The sequence below is a fragment of the Canis lupus genome, chromosome 36 (genome assembly GCF_011100685.1).
Source record: "Canis lupus familiaris isolate Mischka breed German Shepherd chromosome 36, alternate assembly UU_Cfam_GSD_1.0, whole genome shotgun sequence".
Classification (NCBI taxonomy): Eukaryota; Metazoa; Chordata; class Mammalia; order Carnivora; family Canidae; genus Canis; species Canis lupus.
In genome coordinates, this window is record NC_049257.1 from 20597746 (window position 1) to 20608131 (window position 10386).

The 10386-nt window shown below is 49.4% G+C and overlaps 1 long non-coding RNA gene across 1 annotated transcript; it reads right to left on the minus strand.

Moving 5' to 3' along the window:
* Window positions 1-428: 428 nt before the first annotated feature.
* Window positions 429-10038, minus strand: LOC119867796. Its single transcript, XR_005384509.1, has 3 exons — window positions 9674-10038; window positions 3436-3524; window positions 429-755 (listed from the first exon to the last, which is right to left on the minus strand). It is a non-coding gene; the product is annotated as an uncharacterized LOC119867796 (long non-coding RNA).
* Window positions 10039-10386: the final 348 nt, after the last annotated feature.

Sequence of the window (10386 nt, forward strand, 5' to 3'; positions counted from 1 at the left end):
AAGCATTCATGTTTAGCTTTGTAAAACTTTACAGAATATTTCTGGTAGTGAATTTATCTTTTTGAAATACATGTAGCTTAGGAAAATGTTAAAATTAGTTTATCTTTCTTAAGTACAAATCACTAATAATGGGTGGTTGAGGAAGTCAGTTTTAAATTAAAATTTTGTCTTAGATAACCCATGGAGCCAATGGGTTGCATATGGATGTTGTGGAGTTATTTGTATTCCAAATTCTAAATCCATTTCTTTTCCAGAAGCTTTTCAGGTGCTTACTAAAATAGTTTGAGGTTTTTCCAAGTTTAACATTTTTAGGACGTTTAAAAAACACTCAAAATCTAGAGAGAAATTTTCAGATCATTAAAAATACTTATTTGTCAATGCAAAATACAAATCGAAAAGAACTCATCTTGTGATTCATCTCATTATACTTTATTCCCTCTCCTCTTTCCTACTTGCAATTACAGCTGGTAAACAGATGGTAGGCACAAAAGTTGTACAGATAAGCAGATACATATGCAGACACACACACACACTCTTAATGGGGGGACCAGTTTGTTGGGGTGACCCGTGAGGACTTCTGGCTGAGGAGGACCCAGTTGTCAGGTCTCAGAACTGTAGTGGAGAGGGAACTGTTGGAGGTATATTAGCTCTGCATGTGTGTCTCACAGCAAGACCTTGGTAAGTCACACATCCTAAGTCCCGTCAGAGTAGAGCCTTCTCTCATTTTCTATGTTCTTGAATTTTTCCTCAAGTTCCTGGGGAGCAGAAAACCTGAATCATTTTGAGCAGGAGAGTAAGACGATCAAACTTAAAAGGCTGATTCTGGCTGCAGTGAGGAGAATGGACATTGTGGAGGTGGGGGTGAGGGGTGGAGGAGTGGGTAGGGAGAGATGCAGGAGTGGGGAGGGGTTGGGGGGAGTGGAAGCAGGGAGACGAATAGTTGGCTTTTACAGTAATTAAGGTGTAGGGGACAGAACCTGAGCTAGAGAAGTGCCCAGATTCCAGAAAAATGGAGTTGAATCAATAGGACATGATGAATTAGCTGTAGGAGGCAGAGGGAGCTATCAAGGAAAATCTTCAAATTTCTGGCTTAAGTCTCTGGTTGCATGGTGGAGTCATTTGCAGAAATGAGAAAGTTGGAGTAGGTAGAAATCTGTAGGAGAAGATTGAGAGGTCTGTTTTGGACATGCTGAGTGTGAGATACCAGTAGAACATTCCGGTAAAAATGTCAAATAGACCACTCAGAGCTCAGAAGAGAGGTGCGGAGTGCTGGAGGGTACTTTATGTCTTGCAAAGCACCTATACACATTTTATATCATTTAATCGTATAACAGTCCCTTTATGAAACAGCAGAGCAGACATTGTTATCCTATATTTCATAGATGGGAAAATTGAAATAATAAGATGTTCAGAGACTTAGCCAAGTTTATGTCCCCAAATTCGAAGGGTATCCTACAGGACATAATCATTTGATCCTGTTCTTCCACCTGTAAGTTTTATCGAGTGCTTTAGTCTGATTTGAAGCTTCTTTTCTAGTTTTTTACAGGTGGAGCAAGAAGCAGATTTTCCCCTCTTTACAGTGAGTCCCAGACTCCCCAAGTGCAAATGGAGCACAAGTGAACCTTATTGCTGTCTCTTGTTTTGAAGTTCAAAGTGAAAAGAAAGAGGATGATCGCTAGCTCAAAAGGGGTCTTCAGGGCCACGGATCCCATCAATCCAGATAGAGTGGGAGCAGCAGAAATGGTTGTAGAGGTATAGATGGTGGGCTTTTTTTTTTTTTTAAGATTTTATTTACTTATTCATGAGAGACACACAGAGAGAGGCAGAGACACAGGCAGAGGGAGAAACAGGTTCCCTGTGGGGAGCCTGAAGTGGAACTCGATCCTAGGACCCTGGAATCACCACTTGAGCTGAAGGCAGATGCCCAACCACTGAGCCACCCATGTGTCCCTAGACTGTGGGCTTTAAAAAAACCAGGTCCTTCTGTGTCCAGTGGAGGGACAGCTCTACCCTCCACTAGGGCCCAGCAGAGACAATAGCAGACCCATAGACTAAGAGCCTGTCCCACTGCTGTAGGCAGTCCTAGAGCGGTCTCAGGCTCTCTCTCTCTTACGGGGCAGCCCAGTGTGGTCCCAACCGATTGAGTGTCTAGGCATCCAGGAGTTCAAGTACTTAGGCATAATAATCCACTGGTTCTTTTATGACATCTAGCTAAAAGCCAGTGACATTTCGAACCTATCTTTGGGGCCTATAAGACTCCTCTTTATAATCAAGGTGCAATAGCTTAAACTTTCAAGGGAAAGGCAGGTGACAGAAGTCTCGTGAAAAGCACTGTTTGCTAAGAGGACCCTATGCCCCCGGGGGGTGCATGTCTTAGAAACAGTACTAAGGCAGGCACAGATTCCTCTGCCCCTTCTCTAGCCAAAGCTCCTCTAAGTTTTAACAATTTTCTTTTCTGTGCATATTTGAGCGTTCCCTCCTCCTTTCAGCTCCAACATACCTTTTTCTCTTTTTATTAACTTGACACTAAACATGTCTCCCCTCAACTGCTACACACACTCTTATTTTCAGTAGAAGGTGAACGTGGTTGCACTTTGGGTTCATCTAACATCTTGAACTATTTTTCAGATGTTGTGGGTAAAGCCAAACCCTAAATAACTTTAGCTGAACACTTTTCCCTTAATTTCTAGCCTCACATGTATTTAAAGGGAAATATATTCCACATGTTTCTGATTTCATTTATCCCTAATTCCTCAAGAGGTTGAGACACGGTTGAGGTTCCAGAAGCCCCGTGAACCTTTCCTCCTACTCAGTCAAACACATCTTCCTCAGGCTTAGAAACCCACTTCAAACCAAGGGTCAGTGACTTAATTGTCATAGTTTTCTTCTGAAATAGGTGCACTTCAGAAATTACAGTCTGAAAAATGTTCACAGTTTTCTTTGAGTCTCCAATTTTCCAAGTTTTCTTTGGCCTATGCATTCAGGGCATTAAGAACTGCACACACACGCAAGATTTTGTTTTGACTTAATCTTTTGGCTTTTCTTTAGTTTCTCCTGTAGGATGAGATCTGAGACAGGGCCTGGGGGATGTGGACTATAATAAAATTCATTTTGAACAAGATGCTTTCGCAGTGTCTGGACAGTCAAGGGAGGGCGTTCGTGGTTAGAAAACAAGAGGGCACGCGAGAGGTCTTCAGACTGAGTGTGCTCCAGGGAATCTGGGATAGAGGAGGAAGGGTCTAAGAGGAGAGTGCCCAGGACACCAAGGGTGAGGAGGGACCAGATGAAGAGGGACCAGATCAGGGATAAACCCTCGGAGAGCTGTGCAGTGAGAGTGGGAGTCCTGGCACCCTAAATCTGAGCATCTATCTTTTGAGATTACAGGTTATCCTGGCAACGGGAAGGGTCCATTGGTGGAAGTCCTTTTTCACCTACCAGTTTATTTTCTCAGGAAAGCAAAAAGCAGGCAGGGAATTTACTCAGAACTCACATCCTCACAGGTCACTTGGGACTTGGGACATGTGCTGCAAAAAAGTTATAGGAATTAGGTTTTCCTTTCAAAAAAATATTTCTAAAAGAATAAGCAAACTTGAGCAATAGCAGTAGATCCACTAATGAGCCAAATGCCAGCTATTTCAAACAAACACTTAAGAAGCTGGGAGGGTGGGGGCGGGTGGGAACTGAGGAAATTCCAGGGAAAGAAAAGGAGAAGCACTTGAAAATAGGTGGGGTTCATTTCCTCCATGCATAGAGTTTTCTCCAACCTTTGCCTCAAGGCTCAGTGTTTCTGGTATTAATAATTCACAGGAAAAGGTAATGAAGTCACCCCCAGCCTAGTCGGGAATGGAGGTGATTTAGAGCCTGAGTGAAAGACGTACCTTACAGGGAGATTTCACCCTGGCCTTGTTACACATCCCCCTAAACCACTCTCCTGCGTTTGTTCTGACTCAAGTGTGGCTTCATTGATGATATAGAATAGATTAATGTTTTGCACAAGAATTACCACCTCAAGCTTGGGACAGCTGACTATAGATCAATTCTCCTTCCCCGGCCAATTTCTGTTGAGCGTGATTATCTGAAGGCAGCTCTTGGCCCATGTATACAATTAGCAGGGTTAAATGAAGATTTAATGACTCGGGATTCAGTTGTTCAGTTTTCAGTAGACCTACAAGTTCCAACTAATCATTCTAACGCACCCTACTTGGAAGGGACCAGTGCAGCTGGGACCTGTTTTTGTGGACACCAATCAGGTGCTCGAGGGCCAGGGCTGGTGTCCTCCTACAGGACTCAGGAGACGAGGGTGGTCAGGGCTGTGGCTGTGTGACTCCTACCCAGAATTGCCCTGAACTAGTGAGCGTGGACTTGGCACCATTCTTAAAGGTCTTGTTTCTGTCCTTATGTTGGTCCCTTAGGGTAGAAACGAGGGAACCAGAGACCCTGCCACCTGTCCAAACCAAGCAAGTGAGTTACGGCCGGAAGAGATGAACTGTGTCAGCCCTCTGTGTCTGGAGTGCTGCTTATTTCACTGCCTCAACCCTCCTTTAGGCCCTTGATACGCACAGAGAAAACCCGCTGGGCTTCCACTGCGGTAACACAGCCATTCTAGGAGGGGGTGACTGCTCTCTCCCATAGGCCCCCAACAATGACAGCACCCCTGTGACAGCAGACAGAAATGTCCCCTCCCTCCCTGCCTCCCTGCGACCAACTGCTGTGCAGCGGCTGTGGCTGACTCTGCTGGAGCCCATGCGGCCTCTGTGTAATGTTACTTGACTTATACATATTTTATTATGTTTGGCTGTTGGTGATGTTTAGATGAAAATTATTTCCAGATTATAATAAAGGCTGCCCTCTATTAAAGGAGCGTGGTTAGATCACTGACCATATTAACATCCTCAAAATTGGGGGCTATATATCAAAGCATTGAGGAAGCAGGGGTTTCAAAGGTTGGGGGGCGACACGGGGAACCCAACAACCCACATGTAGTGTTCTTGGCTTAAAGGAACTGCTGAACCTTGGAAAAGATTTATACCACATTTATTATGATGCTGCAACATCACCAAGGATATAAACCAGTCATTGGCACTCTCTCAAAGAACACATCATTGTAACTCGTTATAACAATACTGCTGTGATATGTGCTCGTAATATTTATAAAGGCTAAGCTATGAAAACAGTACATGCCAACTGTCAGCAGTGATGTATCATTTAAAAAAAGAGAGAGAGAGAGAGTGTACACGACATAATGGTTTAAATGAACTCTGTAAAAATATGCTGCTCTGCTGAGGCCGCTTGGCCGTCTGGACCTCCGGTGTCATGCACTGCTTTCCAGGACTCGCTGCAGCTCGGCCTCCGGGAGCTCTCTTCCCTTCCTGTAGCTATTTTCAGAAATTCTGCGGTGTTCTCAGCAAAGCTCACCTGATCCTGTAACCGGTTACTTGGGGCCTAGCAGAGTGCTTTGCTAAGATTGCTTGCAATCGATATATGTGGGCTGATTTCATTTTTTCTGCAAGCGTGGGACACCCGTTGGCTCATCCGAAGGTGGGTCAAGGGGTCGCGCTTCCTTGTGGCGAGAAAGGCGACTGAGGCCACCTTGAAGGGGCGGTCATGCAGTCTGGCTGATGACTGGGCTCCTGGCTCGGCGGCTCTGGGAAGATACTCTCGGAGCTTCTCACAAACCTGCGGGACAAGGAACCGGCTGCTGGACAGTTGAGGCCGCAGCAGCCACCACGGGAGCAGGGCCGAGAAGGAGCATCTCGAAGTCAACCCGGGAACCAACTGGCGGAGTGACTTCTGAGCGGTGGGCAAGGCGCTTATCCCTACCTTATCCTGTCTAGCGAAAGAGCCAAAATAGTTGGCAAGCTCTGAACACGTGGGCCCAGACAGATCTTCTCATAATTAGTGGATCAGCAATAAAACCCCAAAGGGCACTGTCCCCTAATGACGAAGCAGGTGAACGAGGCCCACACATTTCCTCTGGCCAGTCTGTGCGAAGGTTCAAAACAGACCTGGAGGGAGCAAGGAGACCAGCCACGGGGGGGGGGGGGGGGGGGGGGGGGGGGGGAAGCGGGGGGGGGCATGTAGCTGGTGTTATTTGGAGCTTTATCTGCATTGATGACCACATGCATATGCATGTAAATGATCTATTTAGAGAGCTATATATTATTTCTTCCACCGTGCGGGCTTATTTGTCTCCACTAAACCTTTATTCTCTTCCTTAACCACAAAAGGTCTTGTGTTAAAAACAACTTGCCGTATGTTGAACAAGCGATCCTTAAATGATTTGGAGGCGATCAACACTTACAGGCAAAACACGTTGTCCAGCTTTATTAGTCGCTCTTGTGGACTGATGATAGGCCCATTCCTGCTTCACAGGCCACCAGCCTTGGGTGCACCAGTCGCACATGAGACACGAATGTACCTAGAAGGTCAGTGAGGTAAGGGAGTGAGGGAAGGGGGCAGAGACAAAGAGCGGGGCCGGGAGGCCCTGCCAGCAGGCTGGGGCTGTGGTCACCGTGAGTACATGGGGGGGCGGGGGGAGCCACCTGGGGAGGTGGCCGACCAAGGAGATCAGAGGGCTCAGAGAACATATTTCACAGGCTTGTTCTGGAGGGGTTAGCTATGGTGATAGCCTTGCGGGCTTCTGGCTGCTTAGAATGCAATGACCCGGTGACCCCTCGTTTCGGCAAGGTACCGCTCCGTTACAGAACTGGAGAAATGTCACTCTTGCCAGAGGCCTCAGCAGGGAAGGAAGCGGGGATTCGTGCTTTGAGAACTCTGCGAGCTAAGACGTTGTCTGGGAATGTCCACGTCACTCTGGAGAAAGCAGGGCCCTGTTTCTCACGAAGCAATCATTCCTGGAAGCTGACTTGCTTTATCCATGCTCTATCAATCTGCCACCTTTTAGGAGAACTAAATCTAGTCCAAACATTTTTATAATGCCATTTGATAGTTTGAAACCAAGTCATATTTTATCGGCCCACATTGTCATAGTTCCAACAGAGAGGCTATAGAACTGCCCTCTAAACATGAAGTTAAAAAAAAACTCAAAAAACGTGTGTTCCTCATTAGCCACAGACTTTAAATTTCACTGTTGGAACTTCCTCAACTTAGACAAATTTAGGTGAAACAGCTTTAATGGTGGACATTCTCACAACCGTTCACATTTGATGTGCATACTGAGAAATGTCCTCGCCACGAAGTTGGATTTGTGTCTCTCTGCTGTCCTCAAACCCCAAAACTTACACAATAGTGATAAGAGGACAAAATATGAACAAAAGGATTAGGTGCTCTGAAAAATCAGCTATATCCTGCAGGAGTTTGGTATTGAAAACCCAAGGATTCTAAAGCCTAAGAGGCGAGGGCACCTGAGTGGCTCCGTCAGTCAAGCCGCTGGCTCTGGATTTGGGCTCAGGTCATGATCTCAGGGTCCTGGGATCAAGCCCCGCCTTGAGCTCCCTACTCAGCGGGGAGTCTGCTTGAGGATTCTCTCTCCCCTTCTGCCCCTCCCTCCACTCATGATCTCTAAAAGAAATAAAATAAATCTTAAAAAAAAAAAAAGTCTGAGTCTTTTCTGAGTGCAGGAAAATGGTTTCCTCTAGAACAGCAAATCATCTCACCAATAGGTCTCCCTGGTTGATTTCCTCACTGGGTCTCAGAAGTGACTTTGCCATCTCACTTAAGGAACACTAGCTATTTTAGATATGACCTCACATAACAGCAAATTATCAACATTATGAATAAAAAATTTGGAAGTCGGACTTCAGCTGGAGAAAATGTTATGCTACTTCATTTTCTTCTTTTAAAAATTTGTATTTTGGGGCACCTGGGTGGCTCAGTGGTTGAGCATCTGCCTTCCGCTCAGAGTGTGATCCTGGGGTCCTGGGATTGAGCTCTGCATCCTGCTCCTCACGAGGAGCCTGCTTCTCCTTCTGCCTCTCTTTCTGGGTCTCTCATGAACAAATAAAATCTTTAAAAATTTTTTAAAAATAAAAGTTTGTATTTCATGTTCTTCATTCCATGATTGCATCATGCATTTAAGAAAGGAATGTTCTCTGCAAATTCCTGAACAGAGACAACTCTTCTAATTTTGGAGCTGGAGGATACCTTGATCCAGTCCTTCAATTTTACAAAAGAGGAAAAGACCGAGTGACTCCTCCATGCTCATATGAAAGAAATGGTTTACTTTAGGAGTTAAGGGAGCTCAACTTAAATGAAAGGAGCACCTGCTCCGTTTCCTACTGTGCCCTGAGTGGAGTTTAACATTCCAAGCTAGTGTTTAAACCTGAGTGATCACACTTCTATTGCTTCTCCCCCACTTCCAAACTAAGGGAAATCAGTCTGAGAGGTTCTTAGTGACCTTCATTCCCAGGATCACATTCAGTCTCCCTCTCGGTGTCCTCGGCAGGTGGGTCACTCTGCCCAGAACTGGCCCTGGCCGCAGAGACCCAGGCTTTATTCTGCATTCGATATTCTGTATTCTATAGGAATGCCAGGCAGCCTGGCTGAGGGGGAGCAGAAGCAAGCATGACAAGAGCAGAAAGTGGCCATGGTCCCAGGAACTTGCTCAGCGTCGCCAGCTGGGAAAAAGCTTTATGTTACCACTTTCCCAGGGCCTTGGACCGTCGAATCTCTTCTGGGGATAGCCTGCTCCCCACGGGGAGCCCGCTCCTCCTTCTGCCTATGTCTCTGCCTCTCTTTCTGGGCCTCTCGTGAATAAATAAAATCTTTATTTATTTTATTTAATAAAATAAATTAGCAACTGCAACTCTCGGAGCTAAGTTTTGGCCCCTTTTTCTAGGGAGGGAGGATCCTGAGGCCAGTGCCTGCTGGTCACGTTAGCTACACCTACAGACCCATCTGCCTGGCACTGAAATGAGCGGCTCCCAAGCCCCGGCGGCGGGGACCCCCCAGGGACAACCCCCCCCCCCCCCCCGCCAGCCGTCAGCTGCGGCTCCCTGTCCCCTTGCTCTCTACCTAGTTGCAGTCCCTCTCCCTCCCCACGACACGCGCGCACACACACAGGCGCGCGCACAGCCCACCCCCCGCCCCCAGGCTTTGTTTGGCGTCTCCCGCCCGCCCCGTCGGCGCCCGCGGAGGCCAGGCCCGCGGGGAAGGCCCGAGGCGCGGCCCCGACGCTGGGAGAACCCGCGGACCAGGCTGCAGGCGGCTGCGCGGCGCGGCGCGGCGGGGCGGGGCGGGGCGGCTCCCTCGGCTCAGCGCGTCCCGGCCGCACGCCCTCCGCGCGAACAAAGGCGGGCGGGCTCCGGCGGCCCCCTAGCGGCGGCTCCCCCCAGCGGCTCCCCCCCAGCGGCGGCTCCCCCCCTAGTGGCTCCCCCCTAGCGGCGACTCCCTCCCAGCGGCTCCCCCCTAGTGGCTCCCCCCCCTAGTAGCTCCCCCCTAGCGGCGACTCCCCCCTTAGCGGCTCCCCCCTAGCGGCGTCTCCCCTCCTAGCGGCGCCCCCCCAGTACCTCCCCCCTAGTGGCACCCTCCCCAGTAGCTCACCCCCTAGCGGCTCCCCCCTAGTGGCTCCCACCCCAGCGGCTCCCCCCTAGTGGCGACTCCCCCTAGCGGCGCCCCCCGCGGCCGAGCCCCCGCCTCTCTCTCTCTCTCTCTCTCTCTCTCTCTCTCTCTCTCTCTCTCTCTCTCTCTCTCTCTCTCTCTCGTCTCCACATACTTGTAGTCCAGGCAGACACGAAGCCCAGGCCCACAGTTTCCTCCGGGAGACCGTAAGTGGGGGTGAGCGGGGCTCAGGGTACCCCCCCTGGATTGGGGGGGCGTATTCCTCTAGGTCGGAGCGGACCGAGAGCCCCAGAAACCATAATGGGGGGGGGGGATCCAAGCACGAAACACAGCGCAACCGTGGGCTTAGCACCCGGTAGCCTCCGTGCACCTGCGAGCACGTGCATCAGCCGCACCGCGGGCGGTTCGGGCACCGCACCCAAAGTGTCCCGAGCCACACGTGGGTGTCGGTGTCCCCACCCCCGGAGGAACCGCCGGCGGAGGAAGAGCGGAACCTCCAGGAACCTCCATCTGAGGGGTTCTGGCTTGTGGAGATGACTCAACGAGTTGGGGGGGGGGTGAACTTGAAAGCGTGCAGCCCAGACGGAAGGCTCTGGCCCTTCTGCCGCCGCAGCTGGGGTCTCCAGGTCGCCTGCGGATGGAGCCGGGCCACACCCCCAGCTGCAGCCCCGCAGGGCTACTCGAGACTCCCCCAGGGCCCGCTGCTGTGAAAAGCACAGTTTATGACACAAAATAAAACAAAATGCCAGCTCATGTTTACAGCTTCACGGTCTGCCTTGGGGAGAAGAAAAGGAGTTTTGGTTTTCACCCCTTGTGCACCAAGTCTGGGGGCGGGGGGGGGGGGGCGCTCCGGGGGTGGATCTGGAA